At 34.4% G+C, this 25,842-nt stretch overlaps 1 pseudogene; it reads right to left on the bottom strand.

The window, feature by feature from the left end:
* Window positions 1–6,127: 6,127 nt before the first annotated feature.
* The window catches only part of LOC112621734, a 129,825-nt pseudogene continuing 110,110 nt past the window's right edge, over window positions 6,128–25,842 (bottom strand).

The following is a 25,842-nucleotide window of genomic DNA, read 5'->3' as shown; positions in this document are numbered from 1 at the left end:
TTTAAAATGTTTCTTTTGGTTCCTTGATAGAAAATGGTTAAATAAAATATTTTCTAATATATCTCCAATATATGTCAGAATCTTAATTATATTATGGCCTTTAATACTGCTATAATTTCATAGCATGGATATATACAATATTCAAACAAACTAATGATTCCTCAATTATGCTTGTTTGAGTTTTCCAAATAACAGATTAAATATAGAAAATCATAATGTTTTAAGATATAGTTCTATTAGACAGATTCCATAAAGTAACACATTTTTTAACAAGTTAGAGAACTGAGGAAGGAAATTTTTAGATGTCTTTAGAAATGTCTTATGTTTCTGAGAATCAAGTGATGCACTATTATTCCTATAATTTTAAATCCATTTTGGATATTTGTAGCAATAATGCCCTTTACAAAGGATCTAATTTACATCCTGCTAGTGTTTTTTTGTTAGTAGGCTCTAGTCCACTACTTTTTATGACTTCAGCAACATCTACAATCCCTTAAATCACTAGCATAAAGAAACTGAATCTCAACATGATCAAACTTTGATAGTCACCAAAAATATACACAGGATTTTATGACATTTACATACACACACACACACACACACACACACACACACACACACCCCAATGATAGTGATTATGCTTCTTCTCTAAAAAATGTCTTAGAAAATGATAGATGTAGTCCTGGTTAATAGAAATTTGCCTTGCAAGCATTAATGCAAAATCTACTTTTAGTAGCAAGAAGATTGTAACTTAGTAAGAATATTGACATATGCATGTTTTGTTAATTTATTTGAATTACATAGATGTGAACATGAGAGATTTTAAGCATACATTCTTATATCATGTTCTTAAAACAGATTCTATTAAAATTATGATATATTATCTCTCTGTATTTTAATCTGTTTACTATGCAAAATACAAGCTTTCTTGAAAGCATAATAGTGACATTTTGTTAAATTGACAACAGTAGTAGGCAGTTCTCAGTGAGCCTAAGGCAGAACCTTCCTTGTCAGGTGAAACGGTGCTGCTAAACATGGAGTGACCTTCATAGAAGTCATAAATATAGCAGCAGCTTTCTAAAGTATAGCAGGTACATTTAATCCTTTATTAAATATTGTTAACAATTTTCATACCCTGTATTTAAAGCAATATTTACAATCTCAGGCAATATTACTATTAACTAATATGCCTTTAATGTTAAAGTAAGAGATACTTGTATATACAAAGTTCAAATTCTATGCATAACATTTCAAGCACCTTGCAACATTTTAAAAATATGATAGACTCAGATTCATCAAGCTGTCCCAATTCATATAGTGATAAATAACTGAGCTTATGATCCAAACCTTTTTATTTTTTATTTATTGGTTATATTGTTTTATTAGTAGACTCTACAATTGTTTTGAAATAGAATTTGAATACAAATTTGAAATTAGCTTTTTCCAGCAAATTAATGATATGATGATGGCATCATATGAATAACAGTTTGTGGTTTTCTAAAGTAAATGTCTTGCACATACTGATTTTACGTCATAGTTTTGGAAATCCCATTGTTCACTGTGTGGTATACAGGTTACTGCATGATCTAATGGTCAAGCACAACAATTTCGAAATTTAGATTTCAACAAATCTTAGTTTAAAGCCTGGCTTTATTTAAAAGTTGTGCGACTCTGGGTCGCATATTCAATTTCTATGGGCTTCATATTTTCGTTATTTGAATAAAGATGATTGTAACACTACCCAAAATTGGATTCAGTGAGATTATACATGTAAAGCACTTAGCACAATATCTGGCACATCATAAATGCTAAAGAATTTGGCTATTACTACATTTTTAGTGTGCATTAGTTTAGGGATGTTCACATACTTATAAAGGTTCTAACAATTATTAACATGAAAGCAATTAATAAAATCCATGAGAATATTTTATCTTTCAAGCATATTATGATAACTATATCTACCCTTCAAGTGTGTTATATTAAAATGTGATCAAATGAATGGCAGGAGAAATTGAAGGGAACACAGATGAACCACATGTAATCCAGGGATGGAAAAGGCCGAGTGTAGGAAATTGGGTATTACATAGATGGGAAGCATGCGCCCCCAGAACCCCATGACTGGGTGATGACTGAGAGACACACAGGCTAACCCTTTCATTAGCCCCAGTGGAGATGAACCAGTCCTTCCCCATGAGAAGTCTGTCTGTGTCACATGACTTCGAGAATCCTCTAGTCAAAGGAATGTTTCAGTACCTACATCAAGTGAACAATTTGTACCATGAAAGATTGGCTACTTCTCCTTGAATGGGATCCATGATAGATCGTTTCATGTGCCAGTCTCTCTATAGAGGGAATGCCCATTGTGCTTGCAAATTTAAGTCATGACTCTGGCTGTTGTGTTCCTTTGTTACCATGTAATGTTAATTTAAAGGACATAGCTTCAGTAAGATAATCCACATCTCTATCATTTAATTAAAGGCAGTTAGCATTATCCTCAGTTTATAAAATAGATATGTGAGGCTTAGAAAAGTTAAGAATATTTTAGAAAAAATAAGGGATGGATCTAGACATAGAGGCTGGTATGAAAATGCCTTTCATGTAATCTATTTTAAATAGGATTACTTGAGAGACCCCAGTTAAACTGAGCTTTTAGTACAACATGGCTAGCAATTCTGCTATGAATAGCTGCTGGCTGTGGGTGTTTACAGAGTGTTTTTCACAGGATGCTTCCTTTACCTGGTGGATGGCCTAATGCCCAGCTGTCCAACGAGTGACCAGGTGGTCCTTCACGTGAGAAACTTGCTTATACCAGCAGACCCCTTGTGGCTCGTATCTGACCACAGCTCTGGTGCTGGAAACCCAATCATGTGTCACCCCTAGCACAGCAGGGAAAACCGAGGCTAGGGTAGCCCCTGGTTCTGCAGATGGAAGGCACAAATTCAACACACCACCATGTCAGGAATCACGTTCAAAGATTTATTATTTACAGGTCATTGGCAGGGAAGATGCAGTGAGTTGGGTGGGCAGTCCTCCAACCTTGGATCACATGAGGAAGGAAAGAGGAGTTAGGTAGACAAAGGGAGAGGGAGGAGGATAGGGACAGGGGGAGATAGAGATCTTGCAATATGCATCAGAGTAGTGAATGGGTCACGTTAAGTTTGTGGGCAAGTCTGAATGGTTCCTTCAGGGAGCCCAGTCAGCTAGGCAGGAAAGATGCCTCTAAGTTATCTCTAGCCTCTGGTCTGAGCCATTTGGCTGTGGTGCTCTATGTCTAATGCTTAGGCTGCAACATTTGCTGTGTTGTTGCTGTTAGAAGGGTGAACATGGAATATTTTAAATAACATATGCATACATTTAATCCTAGAATATTTTTAACAACATATGCATAAATTATGCAAATATATCTTATTTTTTTAACATTTTTTCAGATCAATTTTATTTAAGAAACAAATTGACAAAAAGATAAAAGCAGCTTACTAATATGTCAAAAAAACTCAACCACCAAACCTAATTCAGCACGTTTTCATTATGTGAGTCAATAAAAATTCAATTAAATATTTCACACTAACCATAAAGTAGGGTGTTCTATTTCCCCTTCAAAAGATGGAAAATGACTTTCAAATTATATTGCTTTACATCCTCCAGGGACCACCATGTGACTATTCACTGCGTGCTTAAATAACTATAATATTTTTGGAAGACTTGAAGTGAAATACTAGTGACCCACTGCTCAGATGTACAGAGTCAAACTGAAGCACATTGTCTGCAACTATCTTAATATAGTTAAAAAAATTATGTCTAAGAGTGAAAAGAAAACGACTGAAACTAATCTGTCAGATATATGACATCACCATCAAACGATTCTTCCTTTTTTTTTTTAGATGGAGTCTTGCTGTCACCCAGGTTGGAATGCAATGGCGTGATCTTAGCTCACTGCAACCTTCACCTCACGTGCACAAGTGATTCTCCTGCCTCAACCTCACGAGTAGCTGGGACTACAGGCACCCGCCACCAGCTCCAGTTAATTTTTGTATTTTTAGTAGAGACGGGAGTCTCGCCATGTTGGCCATGCTGGTCTCGAACTCTGACGTTGTGATCTGCCCGCCTTGGCCTCCCAAAGTGCTGGGATTATAGGTGTTAGCCACCACACCCGGCCCAAACAATTCTTAAGTTCCAAAAGAGCAAAGCATCCTAGAGTTAGTCTAAGAATGCATGTGCTTTTATAATGTATACATAACAGAAAACAAAGACAATAAAGTAATGTTCCCTTCTAAGGTAATAAAGTACTGAAAATGCAATTTGTGCAGCACTCTAACAGGTGAAAGTTTTGAAAATCTGTTCACTGAGCAGAAGCACAAGGAAAAACTAAATACGTATCCCAGTTTATTAAAATGATACATCCATAGGCTGCATCTATCCTGAATCTCTTAATAAGGCCGGATTATTTTAAAGTTTCTCTTAATAGATGATTAAAAATATAAAAATATTTAACTTAAAGGAACATAGAATATAAACTGTGAAACCATGTTGTAAATTTTATTATAATCGTCATTTTTTCTTAATGTCGAAGACTGCATCAGTTTCATAAATAACATCACTCGTGTTTTATAATAAATACATCTGTATGCAGAGGTATGTTTAACAGCATCTGCATGTATCTCCAGAAATTGTTGCTCATTTTAGGGCACATATTTTTATTCTGATAAAGATTTAATGTTTTACTTAATACTTCAGTAGAAACCATGAATAAATTGTATACCCAATATCAAGATTTCTCTAAAAACCTGAACAGCATTCTTTTAAATGTCCATTTAAAAATATATTACAGGTAACAGTTATTGTTTTATCATGATCAAATTAGTATCAAATTAATAGGCATAAGTGAAAAAACTAATCACTCACTAGATAGTCATAAAAAATAAAATACAATAATATTGTGTACTTTGTATTATGAAGAAAGTGTTCACTTATATAAGCAGCAGATGATGAGAACATTATCATGAAAATTCTGGATATATCTTTATGTATATCCTTAAAAATCACTTACCTTTATATAATTTCCATTTTAATTTTAATCCCACATATTTTCAGCTAACATTTAACTTTTTATTGTAAAACTTCAGCTGTTATAAATCATGAAACACTTTCAGAAATTTGTTTAAAGGTAGAAATAATTCCTTCTAGTAAACAATTATGTCACATTACATATTTGTTGAATGTCATGTTTGAGAAATATATTCTGACCCTGAACATATTCAAATTAAAGATCAATATTATAAAGGAATGAAGATTTTACAGGGAAAATATTGCAATCAGTAAAAGCATGAAAGATCATGTAGTAGTGTGTCCAGAGTTTGTTCCTTCCAGTGGGTTCTTGGTCTCGCTGACTTCAAGAATGAAGCTGCGGACCTTCGTGGTGAGTGTTACAGCTCTTAAAGTTGGCATGGACCCAAAGTGTTAGCAGCAGCAAGATTTATTGTGAAGAGCGAAAGAACAAAGCTTTCACAGTGTGGAAGGGGACCCAAGTGGGTTGCTTCTACTGGCTGGGGTGACCAGCTTTTATTCCCTTATTTGTCCCTGCCCATGTCCTCCTGATTGGTACATTTTACAGAGTGCCGATTGGTGCAGTTACAATCCTTTATCTAGACACAGAGCGCTGAATGGTGTGTTTTTACAGAGCACTGATTGGTGTGTTTACAATCCTCTAGCTATGCAGAAAAGTTCTCCAAGTGCCCACTCCACCCAGGAAGTCCAGCTGGCTTCACCTCTCAGTAGGAAGGAAGACACCTGTTTGGAATATTGCAGAATGGTAGATGTCACATTTTTTCAAAGGACAGTACTGCTTGATCTTCTATTTCCCACAGAACTCTGGATCCAGTTAAGAGCAGGAGGGGGAAAGAAGTAGCAATATTTCAAATGTCCATACTCCAATCTGCAAAAGACACTGAGTAGGTGGAAGAAAACTGCATTTTACTTTGGGTAGTCTTTGAAATGAAGACTCTGTTACTTTTTCAAAATTGGAAGGATATCACAGGGTTGATTTTATATACAAAGTAGGATCTGATCCAGTAAACTCTAGTGAAGTAATTCACATATGGAGAAAGTTAATTTTGACCTCATGACAAAATCACCCATATTTTGAGTAGGTTAGCGTGTCACCTTCTTTGGAAACCACCAACAATATTGGGTGTATGGTTCTTAATTGAAGCCACTTGAAAAGTGTCATACAAAGTTAAGGAAAACATACACCAAATGCTGCTAACACGCACACATAAGGAATCCAGATGTACTTCAAGCCTTCTATAACCATCACAAGAGAACCCAATAAAATAGTATGAATTAGGTGATAAATTATTTCTGGCCTTTCTCCAATTCATCCATCGTCAAGAATAACAATTTCTGTCAGAAACTTAGTATTAATTCTCCTAAAAATAACTTGCAGTATAGAAAGAAAACAAATAATTAACACTGGGATATAGAAAGGTAATAAAGAAGAGTGTCAATTGCAAAAAGTAAAAATTAAAAAAAAAAATGTCTTGAGAAGATGCCTGCAGGGACTCTTGAGAGAGGAGCCAAATCACTGTAAAATTCTTAGTCATATTTAGTCCAAATTTCGCTTCAAGGAATTTGGGCATGTGCCCATGTTCTTTGTGCTGGACAAACATCTTCATTATAATATTCAATGTCACTGTCAGAGGACACACCAAGTAAAAATTAATCACTTTCATTGTTTTAGCTACAAAAGTTTCTTTCTTCACATTCAGCTGAAGGCACTTAGCAAGCATTAAGGCTGCTAGTAAACTTAACAAAGGAAATACCAACACAGCTGGATTCCCAAACTGCAGTAAAAATTCCAGAAAGAGAGAAAATATGTAGATTTTATAAACTTCATAAACCTTGTCACTTTGCTCCAGTGGCAAGATACCGAGCAGGAATACAGAGACTGCTTGAAGAAACGAGATAGCGGCCATACCCCACATCATCATAAATATATAAGTTGAAGCACTTATCAACAAGTAGTAAAACCTCTCTCCATAAGTATTTCAGTTGCTTTTTCAAATAGCCTGTAGGGGCACAACTTGGCATGCAAAATATGGTAGTGCCTAGTTTTCTCTTCAAGGAATGGAGTATTCCATTCTTGTTGTATCTACTACCCTCTTATGATGAGGCATGCAACAGTAAGCACTCCTGCTAGCCATGTTCCACTCATAAGCCAACTTGCAACAAATAATGCAGCAACATATATTCTTTGCAATCCAAACACAGCGCCAATATAGAAATACACTGGCTCAATAATCTCGTTGCTACCAGTGGTTTGACATAAAACCCTGGCAATAAGTTCCGGATATAGAGACATTTGCTGCACTGCATTTAGAATCTTCAGAGATACAGTTCGGTTATTGTGTGCCAGTTCATAAACACCTCTTTCAAATGAAGGTGCCTTTAACATATCTTTACGATAGGTCTAATAAATGGCACTGTCACTCTGAAACATGATTCCCCGTTCAAGCTCGTTTTGGAGCTCTTTCAGGAATTGCAATGTCATTGATTTTTCTCTTCTTTAGCAGATTCCTTATTTTCTGAAGACTTTGGCTTTTTTCTTTGGTGCAGCTCTGTAGTTGATCTTTCTTCCTCCGCTGTGGTCTCGGCGGAGGCCAGGGCATCCCTCTGGCTCCCGCGAGGCAAGTCTCCCTCCCTCTGAATCCCCGAACCCTTCAGCCTCCCCGGGCCCGCTCCCAGCCGCCGCTGCAAATACACTTTTTAATCACTGTTTTTCTATTACTAACATCTTCCAGAAAAGCTAAACGAAATTTTATGCAATTCCCTGGTTAATGTTTCTCGATGACATAAGTTGCTCCGTATATGCTTGACTGCAGCTAACCTTGTTACACTAGAAATCAATCTTGACGGACAGCCAAAATTCATTATCTTATGATCTCCTTGGTAGTTTCCTGCTTTGATGTTTTTATCAGATTGGGGTCAGGCTTTATACCCTGAACTGTTCTTGTAAAGTTTTTCTTTTTTTTTTTGAGACGGAGTCTTGCTCTGTGCCCCAGGCTGGAGTGCAGTGGCCGGATCTAAGCTCACTGCAAGCTCCGCCTCCCGGGTTCCCGCCATTCTCCTGCCTCAGCCTCCGGAGTAGCTGGGACTACAGGCGCCGCCACCTCGCCTGGCTAGTTTTTTTTGTATTTTTTTAGTAGAGACGGGGTTTCACCGTGTTAGCCAGGATGGTCTCGATCTCCTGACCTTGTGATCCGCCCGCCTCGGCCTCCCAAAGTGCTGGGATTACAGGCTTGAGCCACCGCGCCCGGCCCTTGTAAAGTTTTTCACCTGATAATCACGGTCCTTTAATTCTGGTGATTAACCTGTGCTAATTTGATAAGAAAACAGAACTGAAGGTAAGCTTTTCCCAAAGGGTCTCAGAAAAAAGATATTTTTCCAATATATTAATGTGTTAAACACACGCACGCATGCGCGCGCGCGCGCGCACACACACACACACACACACACACACACAGTTTCTAGTGAAATAACTTTGAGAAACATTAGGTTAAAAACACCTTAAGAAATTTTGCCTAACCCAGGATAATGAGGTTAACTTCTACATAATCTTCTAGATTATCTATTATTTCAATTTCCACAGTTAGATATACTGACATGAAATTGACATGAAATTTTCTGTAGGTTCGACATATGGTTCAAGTTCTACTTTTCCCTCAAACCTTTGTCTACAGTTATTCTGGGCTACGTTTATGTATAAATCAAGTGTCTATGTATATTAGACTCTGTCTGGAGGCTCCTTATTATGTACTTGTACTATTCCCACATCGTCTTAGTATAGCTTCATTATGAGTAGAGCAAGGCTTCCCACCTAAAAGACTGCTTGGCTGCTGTTAGCCATTTGCATATCCACTTAAAATATAGAATACAATTACAAATTTCTATCAATACCAAAATATATAGAAATACATTGTTGGGACAATTTTGATTGAATTTGTATTTAATTTAAGAAGAAGTTTAAGGAGAATTTCCATCTTTAAATTACTGTCTTCAAATCTATGATTGTAACATGTTTTGTACATTTTCTTAGTTCTTCAAATTATCTCAATTTGTTTCATAATTTTTTATGAAGACATACATAAATGTAGGACCATTTCTAGATATTTGCTATAACTATTACTGTGATTAATATAGACGTTTACAATTTTTATTTATTAACTGGATGGTATGTAGAAATTCAATTCATTGTTTTACATTGTCCTTGTGTAGCAACTTTGTGAAAATTAATAATGATTTTTATTTTATTAGATATTCTTTTAGTATTTTTCAGATACAGCTTGACAAGTTGTTTCTATTGGATTTACTTTATCTGGGTCCCATTTCTTTCTTTCTTGGCTAATATTTCATCTTGCTTGTATATGTAATTATTCCAATAAAAAGTTGGATGGGAAAATCACATTATATATCATACATAATATATATATCATACATAATACATGAGATATATCCCATGTAATAAATAATATCTTGTTAGGGACTAAATATATGTGTCCCCTACAAATTTAAACGTTGAAATATCATCCCCAATGGGATGGTGTTTGAAGGTGGGGCCTTTGGGAGCAGATTAGGTCACAAATAGGACTGCTGCCCTTAAATGAAGAGGCCAGAGAGCTAGCTTGCTCTCATTCTGCCATATGAGGATACAAGAAAAAGTTGACAGTTTGTAAACTGAAAGCGGGATCTCACCAAAACCTGACCATACTGGAACCCTGATCCCAGCCTTCCAGCCTCTAAAACTGTTAGAAAAATTTCTTCTGTTTGTAAGCCACCTGGTGTGTAATACGTTCTTATAATAGCCCAAACTGAAAAACACAGAAATCATACATTATATAATAAATAAAATTCCCATAAGCAGTGAATATCTGAAAACACAATTTTTATTTCTTCATCTTGTTCACATTCTGGCTCAATTAAAGTCTATATGGAATTCACCTCAAAATCCTGAAATGGCAACACATTGAAAGTTTTCCTCTTACTGAGCTCCGGAGAAGTACTGAATCAAGTTTTAAAAGAAAACTGGAGACTTGAGGAATCCAAAAGGTGTAGTCTTCTACTTCTCATTTGTGACATACTAAGCTAAAGAAAGTAAAGGAGACTAGAGTGCTTTCAATTTAAGGCCCATCAGCAAAAAAAAGAAACCTAAGTGTATCACATGAAAACTCATCTACAGAGAATGGAAAAATCTAGGCTTGTGGTTCTAGGTTTAGAAACTGAGTTTACAAAACCATGAGAGAAGTCAGGGTCTGGCGGAGCATTGTATTGAGCCAGAAAACTCTTCCAAACCTGGAAACCCTTGACACAGTGTTTGATTTTGAGAAAAATAGCAGAATGTGTGAGACTACCCTCAAAGAGATACAGTTTCTCCAAAAATAAAATAGGGCATCATTGTATTGTATTGAAGACATTCCTTTGATGAACTGTAAACTATTGCCCAAAATAATAGGGTCAATGTAAGAGCTCTTTAGAAGCATAGTGTTTTTTGTTTGTTTTGTTTCTTTTTTCTTTGTTTTTTAGTGCATTACTTTTAAAGCAATTATTCTAAGACTTACGTCATATCAGGTTAAATTATATATATAATAGTACATTTTTGAATATTAATCACATGGTAGATTGTTGCTTGTTTCATTTCATGCAAAAAGTTATCATTTTTTGTCTAACCTTCTATTTATTGTTGAACCAAACTTTGATCATCATTTTATAAATCAGTGTATCTCACATTCCTGCTAGTATCTATCCTCTCTGCCTCTGTAAGATTAACTTTGCATATTTAAATTTATTATGGCCAGCCATACTTGTATTTTATTTGTTCTGTTACACTGTCTTAAATTCTTATGTTAATAATTACAATTTAAATATAAACCAAATGAATAAGAAATGTAAATGTAATCAAATAATGTTATAAAAATATTATTTATGATAAAGTAGAAGGAACTGAAAATTACTGCTTGAATATTGAGTACAACTATAAAAATAAGTTCTGTAGCTTAAAATTATATGTGCCATATTTTAATGACATACTCTCCCTTTGTTAAATCTTTTTTACTGATGTAACTTTTATAATAACCCTCCATTGAACATCTATGTAACTCTATATATGAATAAAATTTTAACATCTAGTATAAATTGCTAAAATAAAATTGCAAGTTCCACATTTACAGTTTTAATTATTTTGATAAACAACTTTCAAGTTCTTATTCATACCAATTCATAATTAAGAATAATATACACTTTATACTTACATAGAAATATGGCAGATTACACATATGTGTTAGTCTAGATTTTACCTCCAAGACTATAGAAATCATAAATGATTAAAATGGGGATAAACCCATAACTGTAAAAAAAAAAAAAGTGGGTGGAGGGCACACATATTGGGGGAAATTCTATAAATTTTATAAAAGTAAAAGATGAAATCATATTGATAAAATTCAAATAGAATATATTTCTCAAATTCTAATACAGCAGATGACAGATCCAAAAATAGGATAGCCTGAATTGGATAGCTTGAACTTAGAAAATTTTTCTACTTGGAATGAGCACAGATAATAATAGGACTGAAAATGTGACAAAATACAAAGAGACATCATTTTCCATGATCGTAAAAAGAAAGTTACGAGGGTGGCGGACAGGAACTTGATTGAATTGTAAGTCCATCTCAAAACAATTATGAAGAACATTCTAGATAGAATAAACCTTGCTTGAATGTGTGTTATTATTCCAAAGTAAAGTGCTTCTAATTCTGAAACTGTGGGGCCTTCCATTTTAAAGACAGTTCTACACCATTTGAGTATGAAAGAGGGTTTGCCAATTAACAAGCTGTGCTTCTGTACTACCCTATTGAATGTCCTTATTCAATAAAAAAATGTTAATGGAAAATTCTAGCCTTAACACTCAACAACTTAAGAGATAAGTGACAAACAACTCAAGTAATCTAATCCTTTACTTCTTCATTTCAATGGAAAACCACAGATTACTAGACATATAAAGCAAATTAGCATGAAAGGAGAAAAACAGTCAATTACACAAAAATGTGGCCCCAAGAAAAAACAGAGATCATTCACAGATAGAAGACAATCTTAAAACACATAATGTCTTCAGAAGACTTCTAGATGATGCCTCTTATAAAACAAGAGTCATGAACAGGACTGAATAAAAAAAAATAGCTCTCAGAAAAAGTAAAACTTTAGAAATTAAAACTATGTTAACAAATTAAAAATGAAAATCTATAGGAAGATTAAAAGAAAATTTGAGGTGTTTTTCTGGAACATACACCTGAAAATACAAAAAAGAGAAAACCTATAAAACAAAATGAATTGGTAAATAGTAGGTCCAGATTGCTCAATATCTAATCAACAGGAATTTCAAAAGGGGAACATTAAGGGGGGAAAAAAAAAAGCGATACTACCAAATAAATAATCTGAAACAACCTTCCAGGGCTGAAGATTGGTGACCTAGCTGTAGATATATCAGGGCCCACTGATTGCTGAGCTCAATATACAAATAATAATTCAAAGGTGCATCACTGACATAGTTGAGGAATTTCAGCACGCCATGTGTAAAAATAACATTCCAAAAGCATCCAGAGAATACTAAGAAAAAATATTAATCAATAGATGTCATAAATGCAGCAGATTTTTTAAAATCTGCAACTTTGGTACTAAAAAAGGTAACAATTACTTCAAAGTTCTGAGGCAGTAATATTTTTAACTTAGAATCATATGTCCAGCCAAGAAATCAATCAGTAGAAATAGCAAAATAAAGCAGTTTTGAGAAATATAAGAAATCAGAAAATGTATCTCTCACATATCATTTTGGAGAAGGTTACATGAGGATCTGTTTACACAAAACAGAATTAGCAGTCACAAGATGTAGGCGTGGAAGTTTTAAAAATGATGGATTTGATACAGACAGGAGGCAGGGAAATACTGGGTAGAAAAGGGCAGGGTTCCTGGTAAGGGCTCCACCCTCAAGCCTGGACCCATGGCCCAAAGTGAGAACATGCATTCCTGTTTTCTTGCACGCATGTCGCCTTTTCCAAAACCACCCTGGCCTGCCCTGCCCTGCATTTTGAACCCACAAAAACCCCAAGCTCCACTAGCAGCAGAGTGGCAGAGAAGGAGGGAAGAGAAGCAGCAGCTTGATTTCAGAGGGATGGCTTGACTGTGGAACCTTAGAGAAGACTTCAGCTGGAAATAACCAAACTTCAGGGGAAGACCACCTTCCCACTCCATCCACTTTCCAGCTCCCCATCCCATTGACAGCCACTTTCATCGGTAATAAAAATCCTACACATCTACCACCTTCAATTTGTTCCTGTGACCTGATTCCTCCTGGAAGCCAGACAAGGTCCCAAATGCAGGTGAAGGAGGCTGTCACACTGACCTTCCACTGGGCTAACACTTCAGCCATCCGTGGACGGCAAAACTAAAAAAGCAGCAAGTAACACACACCCTCTGGGCCTCTAGGGGTTGCTGGCAACTCCTAGATGCTCACTTGCTTGATCTCACTCCCATGACTGGTTGAGAGCTGTGGGCTGAGTAAACAAGCCAACCCCTTCACAGGTCAAGGAACTCTCCTGTTTCAGAGTTAAGTAAGGAGTTCAAAGCAAATACATTTTAAAATAATAACTTTCTAGATAGCCTGGTAATAATCAGGACAAATGTAAACAAGAAATTCCTGAGCAGTAAGGAAAATGTCAATAGAAAAATGGAGTAGATTCTATTCAAGAGACGAAGTCTTTCAGGTGCTGGAATATTGAAGGAATCTATTGAAGAGGGCATATGTTTCTTCTTTCAACAATGAAAATAATAGAATTAGAAACACTGAGAAAAACAAAACCAATAAATATCTTCAAGAAACTAATATATGAATCTAAGAAGAACAGAAATGTGTCATGTTATGAAACTACTGACGATGTGCAATGAAAGAGGACGTGTTTGACATTGCCAGTGTGTTCTTCCCTGAGTGTCATGGGGGTTGTGACCCCACATTGGAAAAGCTGTAATGCCAGCCCACTGCTTGACTTTTCAAAGAAAAATATCTACATCATTATAATAAGGCAGACAGTGGTTTTCAGCTGTTGGAATCAATTGGAAGAGAACACAGCAGATTGTGGTTTTCAGATATAAGTAAATAGTAAATGAATTTTATGTTTTAATATCTTAGAAATATTTAGAGTATTAAATAACAAAGGGTTAAAAAGAAGGGGTCAAGGGTAAGATCTGGATTTTTATTGATTTTTAGATAATAAAGATTCAATATATTCAGAAGGGAGCAAGAAATCAAAATTTTATTATATTATTGAGAATTTTAAATAGGTACTTTAAATGTGTAAACAAATATAAACATCAAATTTAAGAGAAAAGGAAATGGAGATGAAAGACTAGTGAGAGTGGACATAAGTATTAAATAATGCCAAGTAAAAGGAGTGGGATGGGGAAGAACAGGAAAGCACAATTTTTAAGTATCAGTGAATAAATTAATATTGATATCAATATGAAAACAATTGTTGGAGATGCAGTAAGAGAAATACAATGAGACCTTATAGGTATTAAATGTCTTTTAATTTTAGACTCATAATATTATCGGACAAGGGAGAGTCTTTGATTTCCTCAATAGCATGATTCCTACAAAAAAAAAAAAAGACAAATTGGAATTCAATACTTGTATTAACCCTCCATTTTTAAAAGTAACTGTTAAGCAGGTAAAGAGTTTTCTCTTAAGAAAATTGCAAGCCCATTGTATGGAGAACAATCTTAATGAATGTAAAATGGAAGGACATCAGTCAAGAGGGAAGAACAGAGAAAATATCTTTAGGTCTAAACAGTGAGCAGAATTCAGGAATTTTGTGGATTAGTGAAGTACTTGAAAAAATATTGTCCACTGAGATTATAAAAATGACAGAGTATAGAGGAAGACTAAGGCAGACTTTATTATTAGCAACCACAAGTTTACCATTTGGATTTAAGCAATTACTCAAGGTCAGGCAATGTTCCTACCCATCGGCTCAACCTGTCCTCAATCATTTTGAATACCTTGTATGATGCAGAAAGGGCAATTGTAAAGGTTCATACTCTCAATTGAATATTAAGATGGAATATTTCAACCAAACAGAAAGAATTCTTATAACTTGATCAACTTCTATATAAGACATAATGCTCACTTATTTCAATTAGTGATTAATTTACTTTCAACCAGATTGATTATTTAATAATAAATACATATTTTAAAACTTAATAGTAAATGGCTATGATAACATTGCTGGAAGAAATGTAGATTTCTTCAATTTTCTTGTCTTTATATCCCTGATATTACAATCTTAATATAGCTCTAATGTGCTTTTACACCATTACAAGTAAGTAAAAATGATTTTAATAACTAAATTGTCTCAATCAAATATTAAGTATCTAAATAATGGCCTCTGCTAGATTATCCCATTCATGTTGATGTGTTTAATTGCAGATACTGAAAGTATTTTCTGTCCTATTTTTGTGTGTAACACTGGAAAGATGAGGATCTCTTATTTTTCTTATATGACTTGTAAAAACCCCTGACATTAAAAAACATATAAATATATTAAATTTTAGTATAAATATTGTGTTCCATAGAATTACAAAATTTCAAAATTAAATCTGAACAGAGCATAAGTCTTAGTCTTTTGTTTCCCCAGAAAATGAGTGAACAAACTTAAGTAACTACTTTACTTTTATCATTGGTAAAAAGAACATTTCAGCCCCTCAGTGGGGTGTGCTGTGTAGATATACTATACCTTTTATCCCAGACTGGAAGAAAATGTTTGCAGATCATACATCGAATAGAGAAGTTAAATCCAGAATACACATTCTCAAAATTCAATAGTAAGGGAACAATCCAATTAAAAATGAGCAAAAATTTTATTTGGCAATTGACCATGGAAGTTTTACAGACAATTAAGCACATGAAAGATTACTCAACATCTGTAGTCGTTAATAGAAATCAGTGGTGCCAGGACACATATATTAGAATGATCAACATTAAAAATACAAGAATTGGGAACAATATGTATACATGGAATTCTCTTGCATTGCAATTTCTAAAAATAGTTTTGAAAACAATTTGACAGTTCCCTGAAAATTTAAATATGCACCACCAGGTAATATAATCATTGCATTACTACATATTCACCCAAAAGAAGGAAAGCATATGTCCATGCAAAGGCTAGCACAAAAACTACTCAGAGCACCTTTATTTGCAGTAGCTAACAACTGGAAAGTACCCAAATACCCATGAACATATGAATGGATAAGTAAATTGTAGTGTATTCATATAATGAAATATTACTCAGCAATAAAAACATAATGAACTATTGATACACACTGCAATATAAGGTAATCTAACAAAAATTACACTCAGTGAAAAAAGCCAGATGGAAAGAAGACATACTGTATAAATCATAAAATAAAATTTTTGGAAATGTAAGCTAACACATTGCAAATGGTAGTGTAAGAAAACAAATAATTGTTTGCTTGGTGAAGGAGGGTTGAGGGATGTGTTGTGCAAAGACAGGGATGCCTTTTTTGGATGATTACGTTCATTATCTTGATTGTGATTATGAATTTAGCCATAACTTACGAAATTCTACACTTAAAATACGTAGTTCATTACATTTCTATCATACCTTAAAAAGACTGTTAATTATGAATATAATTATAAATAGCGATTTTTTTTTTTTTTTTTGAGATGGAGTCTCGCTCTGTCACCAGGGTGGAGTGCAGTGGCGTGATCTTGGCTCACTGCAACCTCCGCCCCTCAGGTTCAAGCGATTCTCCTGTGTGATATTCCCGCGTAGCTGGGACTACAGGTATGTGCCACGCCCAGCTAATTGCTTTGTATTTTTAGCAGAGATTGGTTTTCACCATGTTGGCCAGGATGGTCTCCATTTCTTGACTGCATGATCTGCCCACCTCGGCCTCCCAAAGTGCTGGGATTACAGGCATGAGTCACTGTGCCCCGCCATGAATAGCAATACTTTTTAATTAAATCAAATCTAAGATTAAGTTTGCAAGTCATCCAAAGAAGATAGATATTGGAGTACGTGTGTGCGTGCGCGCGTGTGCGTGTGTGTGTGTGTGTGTGTGTGTGTGTGAGAGAGAGAGAGAGAGAGATAAAGCAGATATAGCATAATATGTGGTAGTAATACAAGCATTCACTGGCTCACATTTTTTCAACTTTCCCATGAACTTGAAATTGTTTATAATAATATATTGGGGAAAATTAAGGAAACAAATATCTAACAGTTACGCAGGAGGACAGCTATCTTACAAGGGAGTGATAATGAAGCTAATGATGTATTTAGCAGCAAAAATAGATGCAAGAAGATGATGTTGTGCCTCAAAAGTGCTGAGGGAAAATATTTGTCAATCTGGACTGATATCGCCAAATATAATATTTTCCAATGAATAACACAGGAATAAAATAAGAACATTATTATTTAAATGTGTTAAAACATTTTACCACCTAAAAACTTTCTGAGAAAGAACTATTGGGAAAGAACACACTTACTGAGGAAAAAATTAAACCCAGGAGAATTAGCAAAACATACTGTTGAATCTAATTAACTATAGGCTATTAAAAATAATAATTATATTTTTATGCTTAAAAATTAAGAATTAAACTTTAGCACAAATAATATAGGTGATGTAAGTGATGGAATACAAGGGGCAACAAAACACATTAATTGCAAGTTCTACTCAAGAATAAAAGAGAAAACGTTAAAAACGGCAAACTTTGCTAAAATTAAAAAAAAAGTCATATGTTAATTTAATGAAACTTTACATTTAAATTATACTTCTAATGTAAGAAGAAAGAATAAAGGAAGAAAGACATTAATAACAAAAAAAATGGTGCATTGAAAAACGGCTGCAGAAAGAGGGAAAAAGTCAAAATAAAAGTTAATTGAAATATTTGTAATAAGTAGTAATAATTGCTAATAATCTACTAAAACCCTAAGATATAAATTGCATTAAAAATCCAGCTATATGTCCCATAAAATAAATATATTTAAAAGAAAATAAGACAGAAAGACTCTACATGGAGATATTAAGAAAAGTAGGCATCAAGCAGCATGAGGTGTAAGAATAAGCGCTAAGATAATCACTACATGATAATGAGAAATAAACTAGTAGAAGATATTATCACTGCGAATGTATATACACCCAAAAATATGGTCTCCTAACATTAAAAGAAGTGTTGACAGAAACATAGAAAAATGTATAAGAAATAATAATGGATGATTTTAACATGTCTTTCTCAAAAGTGATAGTCTAAGCAGACAGAAAATATGTAGCAGATTGGAAAAACACAATTAACAAGCTATACTAACATATATATCTCATGTAGAGAGAGCCAGAGCGAGAACTTTGCACACAACAGTGGACTGTTCTATTTCTAAAAATTGACATTTTTATAGGTCATGACATAAGCCGCAACTCATTAAAAATATTAGTTGCCTATAGAACTTACTCTTTTTTTTTCCCACAGTGAAATTAGTTAGAAACCAATAATTAGACTGGTAGGAAAAATGTGTTTGAAATCTAAAAATACAATCCATGGATTAAGTAGAAAATGTTCTGAAGTTTTCAAAATTAGGAAATGCTACTTAAGGGGTACTTTGAAGGAAATGTATTCATTCAAAAAACAAAAGCAACCAACATCCCCAGGTTATAAAAGAGCAATTCAAAAAGATAAAGAACTTAAAGTATAGAACGAAAATCTTTCACAGTAAATAAGTAATAAAGTTAGGAGCAGAGGATTTATATTTTGGGGAGGTAAATTTGATAGATTATTTAAAGAAATAAAAAAATTAAATGCTGCATAAAATATTGAAAATAAATTTTAATTCCTCAAAATCCCTAAAGGATACAAGGGAAATACCAGGTCAAAATCCACGAGAAAGTCAGAACCCAGAGGAATAAGAAGAGCATTGAAGCCACTTTGAAGTTGGACTGTGCACAAATGACAATTAGTTTTGATGGATTTATGAGACAGGCAGGGCAGAAATAAAAACTAAAGAAGTCCTTTACTGTAATGCTGAATCCGAAGGAAACTATTTAGATAATTACAAAGAAAATTGAATTGTTACTAAGCTAGAAAAATAACTTGCCTGAGACAATGTATTTATAAGGTACCTCCTGCAGGGATTTAAAGCCTAAATTCCCTATAACTGGGTGACCCAAACAACCTCTACATATATATCAAAGAGCTGACAGAATCACAATCATGTTAACATATTGATGTGGTTTGGATCTTCCTCCACCAAATTACATGTCCAGTTGTAATCTACAGTATTGGAGGTTGGGCCTGGATGGAGGTAATTGGATGATGGGGGTGGAGTTCTCACGAATGGGTTAGCGCCATCTCCTACATGCTGTACTCATGGTAGTGAGTGGCTGAACTGTTGTGCTATCTGGTTGTTTCAAACTGTAGCACCTCTCCACTCTCTTAGTTCTGCTCCTGCCAAGTAAGACACTTGTACCATCTTTGCCTTCTGCCATGATTGTAAGTTTCCTGAGGCCTCCCCGGAAGCCAAGCAGATGCCAGCAACCTGCTTCCTGTACAACCTATGGAACCATAAAATTAAACCTCTTTTCTTTATAAATTACCCAGTCAAAGGTATTTCTATATAGCAATGAGAGAACTGACTAATACATATACTCATTGAGAAAATTACAGAACAAAAAGACAAAAGTTGGAATAAGATTTAGCTAGTACAGGAAACAAACTTAATTAATTAAATTCCTTCTCTGGAGGGTGTCATCATCATCTTATGCCTCAAGAGTAATTAACAAAGACAAATGGGCAGCCTAAAGTAAAAGTAAAATAAGATAAAATAATTACGAAGCACAGAAGGTACAGCAAATAGGTACCAGCTGAAACATGTCACAGACAGTATCTACAAAGACACCTGGTAGAAACTGTAAATCAATAGTAATTGTTATTTTTAAAGAAATGAAAGTCAAACCTGAAAATATCTTTAGGGAGCATAAAACTGTAAAAAGCAACCTACGGGTTAGAAAAGAACCAAATAGAATATCTAGAAATAGAAAAACATATTAATGAAAATCAAGTATTTATTGTAGTATTCTAACAGAAAAGTAGACACGGTTTTAAAGAGAATAAGGAAATTAGAAAGTAGATCAGAGGAAAAATCTTGGAATATAGTACACAGTGACAAAAACAAAGAAAATATAGACACTAACAAACTTGGAATACAGAGCGTGATCTATTGTTATTTTCTTTCCCTGTAAAGCTGCTGAGAACTCAGCCTCTCCCCACTACTTTTAGTTTGCTCTTCAGCCACTCAGCTAATGTTTGTAAATAGCAAATTATTTAGAGGTAAATATTGATATCAAACGTAAGGTTCATCTCTCTGGAGTTCTCTTTTATCCAGCATCGTGGCCTTGATACTCCTCTGATGTCTTCAAATAGATTCCTTTTATTTTATACTTTCTCCAGCTCTTCCAATTACTCGTGGTTTGAGAGGGTTTGGCCTAAACCCACTGGTCTGCCAGTGCCAGAAGCATAACCTTTCAAGAGACCCCCTTGAGGTAATGGACACAAAAGTTACACATACATATGCATTTCATTTATAATTCCTTGGTAAGAATTTAGGCACATGAATCACATAGGTAACACTGAAGCTGGAAAATCTAAACTGTAACTGACAGATATGTTTCCAGAACTTGAAGGGAGGTCTCCATCACTATGTGAAAGAAGGTTGGAGTAAAAATTGAGGAACAATGAACAGATTTTAATATAGATACACTACATGATTTTGTTATTCATTTTGTTCATTTTCATTTGTACTATGAAAAGGTAAGCTCTGAGAGGAAGTATTTTTTCTTTTGGTTATTCTGTTTTTGTTTTTGTCTGGGTTGCATTGTTAGCTCACCACTGTGTTCCATGGCCCTTGAACATCCTGGTAGAATGTAGGTACTTGGTGAATATTCGTGGCACATGGAGGGTCTTCCTAAGCATATGACTAAATGCCAAAATCATACTTCTTCAGTTTTTTGGAGAACCAGCTTACATCATTTTAATAATATAATAATATCAACATATTATTAAGATATAGTAAAGTACTTGAATAGTAGTTATACTAACATTCTCTAAAAAAGTCAATGAAATATTAAAAAAATCAACACTAGGTGTCACATAATGTTTTTTTTTTTCTCCAGATCAAACATCTCTAATTTCATCAAACATTTAAAAAAATGTCAGATCTATTTATTTTATTATTCATTCCCCTTGGACATATTCAAGCATATTAGTCTTTCTTCAATTTGATGCCCAAAATAAAAGTACAGGTTGTATTCCAAAAATACAAAATGTACACTGCTTCAAATTCTGGATCCTCTAGAATGCTGACACAACCCCGCAAGTGGAAAACTCTATACCTGACCTCATGTGACAAGTCACAGTCAAAACCCAGTCAAAACTTTGTTTTTTAAAAAAACTATGTAAATATTGTATAAAATTACCTTCAGGCTATGTGTATAAGGTATACACGAAATACAAATGAGTTTCATGTTTACACTTGGGTCCCATCCTCAAGACATCTCATTATGTATATGCAAATATTCCAAAGTCTAAAAAATTCAAAATATGAATGTCTGAACACTTCTGGTCACTAGCGTTTTGGATAAGGGTGCTCATTTATTTACCATATTACTGATCCATGTTTTCACAGAAATTTGGGAGCACTTAGATGGCAGAAGTTTCTTACTGTTGGTGGAAAGATATAATCAATACAAAATTCTACAAATTAATTTTAAGGATGAAAAACTAAGCTAGCCAATGATAGAACTAAAATTAATCCTGTATCTTCTGACATGGATTGATTGAGATAGTACAGAGGACAAACAATTTTGGGAATGTATTTTTTGATATTACTTTTTTTGGTAGTTATATAAAACCTTTTCATGTTTACCTAAGAATTAATCTTTATGATCCATATTTATACCACAACTAGAACTTTTATTCTGCAATACACAAAAGGCAGCTTAAGCCCTCTTTGACTTCAGCAGTTGTCACAATTTGATTATTCTATTATTATTATTGTTATTATTATTATTGTAGAGACAGGGTCTTACCATGTTGCTAGGCAAGTGTCAAACTCCTGGGCTCAAGTGACCCTCCCACTTCGGCCTCCCAAAGTGCCAGGGTTATAGGCATGAGCTACCACATCTGGGCTCACAGTTTTAGAAATTACCACTATAAATGTTACTTTCTCTTAAAATTAAATTTAAAAATGAATTATTGTTCAAACAATACAATTGCAATAAAATTTGACTACAGCTCACACAGCCACTATCCATATCAAATATCCTTTATAAGTATCTGTTTTATTTTTGGTTCCTTTTTTCTTTATTATGGTAATTATGGACCTAAAATATAAAATATGATCATTGCATTATATTGTTATTATTATTTTGCCCTAAGTTTTGTAGGTAGTAATTGGGTTGACCGCTGCTACTGTGGATATTAGGAATTACAAAATGCAGCAGGTTGAATATGGGTTTCCCAAAGATGCCCACGTCCTAACCCTGGGCCCTGTGAATACGTTATATATCAAAAGGGAATTAAGGATGCAGGTAGAATCAAGTTCTCTAATCAGTCAACCTTACAATAGGGAGATTATCCAGGTGAGCCCAGTGTAATCACAAGTACTCTTAACGGCAGAAGAGAAAGCAGAGAAGGACCTAATGACGTACCTTGAGAGGGACTCCACCCGTATTCTCTGGCTTTGAAGATGAAGAAATGGAATCATGAGTCAAGAAACCCGATATATATATATAAATTTTGCAGATTAATTTTAAAAGCTGGGAATGGTCCTCAGGTGACAGCCAGCAAGAAAGCAGGGTTGTTGGTCCTGTAGGTGCAAGGAATTGAATTCTGCTAACAACATGAATGAACACAGAAACAGATTCTTCCTTAAAATCTCCAGAAAGGAGCGCTGCTGACACCTGCATTTTTGTCTAGTGAGACCCATACCGGATTTCTAACCACCAGAAATGTGGGATAGTACATTTGTATTGTTTAAACTGCTAAACTTTTTGTGATTTTTTATAGCAGCAATTGGAATCAATACGCCAGTTTATCAAACTTATTTCAAGTGGAAAAAATATGTATTTCAAATGTTGTTAGGAATATGCTAAAAACATGTTTGTGCACACACACCCTCAAACGGACTCGAAATACTTATGATTACTAAGATCACTTCATCTTCACTTGAATGTCCCTCCTGAAAACCTTAGGAGTAAAGGTAATTTAAATTTAGAAAAGAAAATACCAGCGGGACCTTATATTGATTGAAAAATAGTAAACTAATATTACCTCATTTCAACTTAATAGCAATCTTCAAGGGTATGCCTTATTAGCTTAACCTTTATTAGGTCATTTTCAAAGGGCTTGGGAAATCTGTGTTGATAGAGAATTCAGACTCTAGATAGCTTCTCCTCTATTGTACTCAAATTAGAACAACATTAGATTTTAAGGTTTTTGATCTTTAAAATAAAGCAATCTGTTGTGGTAGGTTTTATATGACACGCTTTAATGTTTTCTGTATCTCTCCTTTCCCAGGTTTTAGTTTAAAGGAAGAGAATTATAACTACCTGCAGGATAGAAAGATTATTGTTGACACAAGACCCAAGAAAAACTCGCTGTGATCATAAAATCATACAGTGCAAATATCATTAGGAGAAAAGGAACTATATCTACAGTAAAATTATTCTACTATAAACTCAAGAAATATACATCAAAATAAATGCCATTTTTATGAATTGTTGTCCTTACATTGTTCTTTAACAAACTGTAACACTCTTAAGAGCAAAGAACCTCTAAAAACACCTGTGAGGCACATTGGATGATGCTGTGCTCTGAGTAAAACACCATATAGAACCAAACAGGTTAACTTATGATGTTCAAAAGGGAGGGACCATATAGAATGAAGATGTACATTTCCTAACCAATTTTTTTCAGGGATATTTTCTACACAATATTATAACAAAATGCACTATGTCTAATTTTTGGTATCGTCTTTGTAATTAATTCATGGGATTAGTTTTTTTTTCTTTTTTGATTTCAATATATATACAAGAATCTGTTGGTGATGAGAAACAGCCAGTTGAGACAGTGGTTTCCTTTGGGAACTCAAGGTCTTTTTAGGAGATCAGACTTCTATGTGTATTAAAATATAATAAATACAAACACTTTATCATATATGTTTTATAGCAAGCTTCAAATGTAAACCTTAGTCAACTAACTCAGAACTTGGCAAACGATGGCCCAGGGCTGAAAGCCAGGTGATTCCCTGTTGTTGTAAATAAAGTTATACCTGTACATAGCCACGTCCATTCATGTACATACTGTTTATGGCTCCTTTCTCACGACAGTGAGAGTTGAGTGGTTGTGACAGAGACTGTATGGCTCACAGAGCCTCGAATATTTACTCTCTGGCCCTTTGCAGAAAAATTTGCTGACCTCTGAGCTAATGGAGGGTAACATTTGCATGTAAACAAATAATAGCCATAAACTATGATAGAAAAGAGATGTCAAACTTTTACCTATCAGGTCCAGGATATCATCTTAGAGAGGTGGATATTTGAATTGAATCTTGAAGTATTAGCTGGAATCTTCCAGCTGAATAAGGGGATGAAGCCCTCTAAAAAAGGACACCAAATGTAAAAAGGCATAGGAATGTGGAAGACAGTCATTTATGCAAAGAAACATAAGTATTCTATACAATACATAAAAAGGAATGGTGGACGATGAGATGGAAAAGGCAGACTATAGTGAGAAAATGAAAGGTCATTAAAGTCATTATTTTATAAATATTAGTTTTTATATTACATTTTAGATCATTTTCCATTAATTCAATTTGCCATGTGGACTGGAGATGACTACCATAAAATAAGAACACAGATAAGGAGTGTGACCCTAATATACATGAGAGATAATACAGTTTTCAACTTAGAGATAGAGGAAAAAAAATAGATTCAATAAATTTTTAGGAGAAAGTATTTCCAGAACTCAGTGACTGAGTAGAGATAAAGAGCTTTTGAAGAGCAAGAAGAACATCATGCTTTCCAGTGTCTAGTTCAGGCTAATTGATGTGACTAATCACTACCTATGGTAAGAACAGATGAGGAGGAAGAAGGACATATTTACTGGAAAATACAAATCATTCTAAGTTAGTAAAAGTTTTAACGAATCTCTGATTCATTTAAGTCATTTAGAATAATAAGTCATAGTTTTACTCTCTTTCATATTTCTGTCTTTTAACTTAGTATCTACTCTACAAGAATATTATTGTGTTTTTCATTCTTGTTTAGCTCATAATCACTCGATAAAAGGCTTAACTACAACTTTCATGATTATTTTTGCATGTGTAAAATTTATTTTTCTGAACTTTTAGAAGGGCCTGTGGTTCAAGTACCTTTCCTAATTTGGTATAACCCCCTTTTCTATAGTTTTACTTTAGTTATTTGAAAAAAATACATATTCGGCAGCATGTTTGCTGAGATTTACTACATCTGTTCCACCCCCTTTAATATTATTTTGATTGTCTTTTCTTTTCTCTCTGTTATCCTTCTGCTTTTTAAATTTTGGCCATGCCAGGAGTTTCTCCTCAATGTGATGTCTTATCCTTGGAGTCAGCTCTCACTGATGAGCTTTGTGGGATCACAGGGACTGCACTGCCTCAGTTCATTCAGACAATGCCTCTGATGCCTTAGATTCACCAAC

This window comes from Theropithecus gelada, chromosome 3, assembly GCF_003255815.1.
Source record: "Theropithecus gelada isolate Dixy chromosome 3, Tgel_1.0, whole genome shotgun sequence".
Lineage (NCBI taxonomy): Eukaryota > Metazoa > Chordata > Mammalia > Primates > Cercopithecidae > Theropithecus > Theropithecus gelada.
Note: the sequence above shows the minus strand (reverse complement) of the source record. Positions and strands in the feature narration are given on the sequence as shown.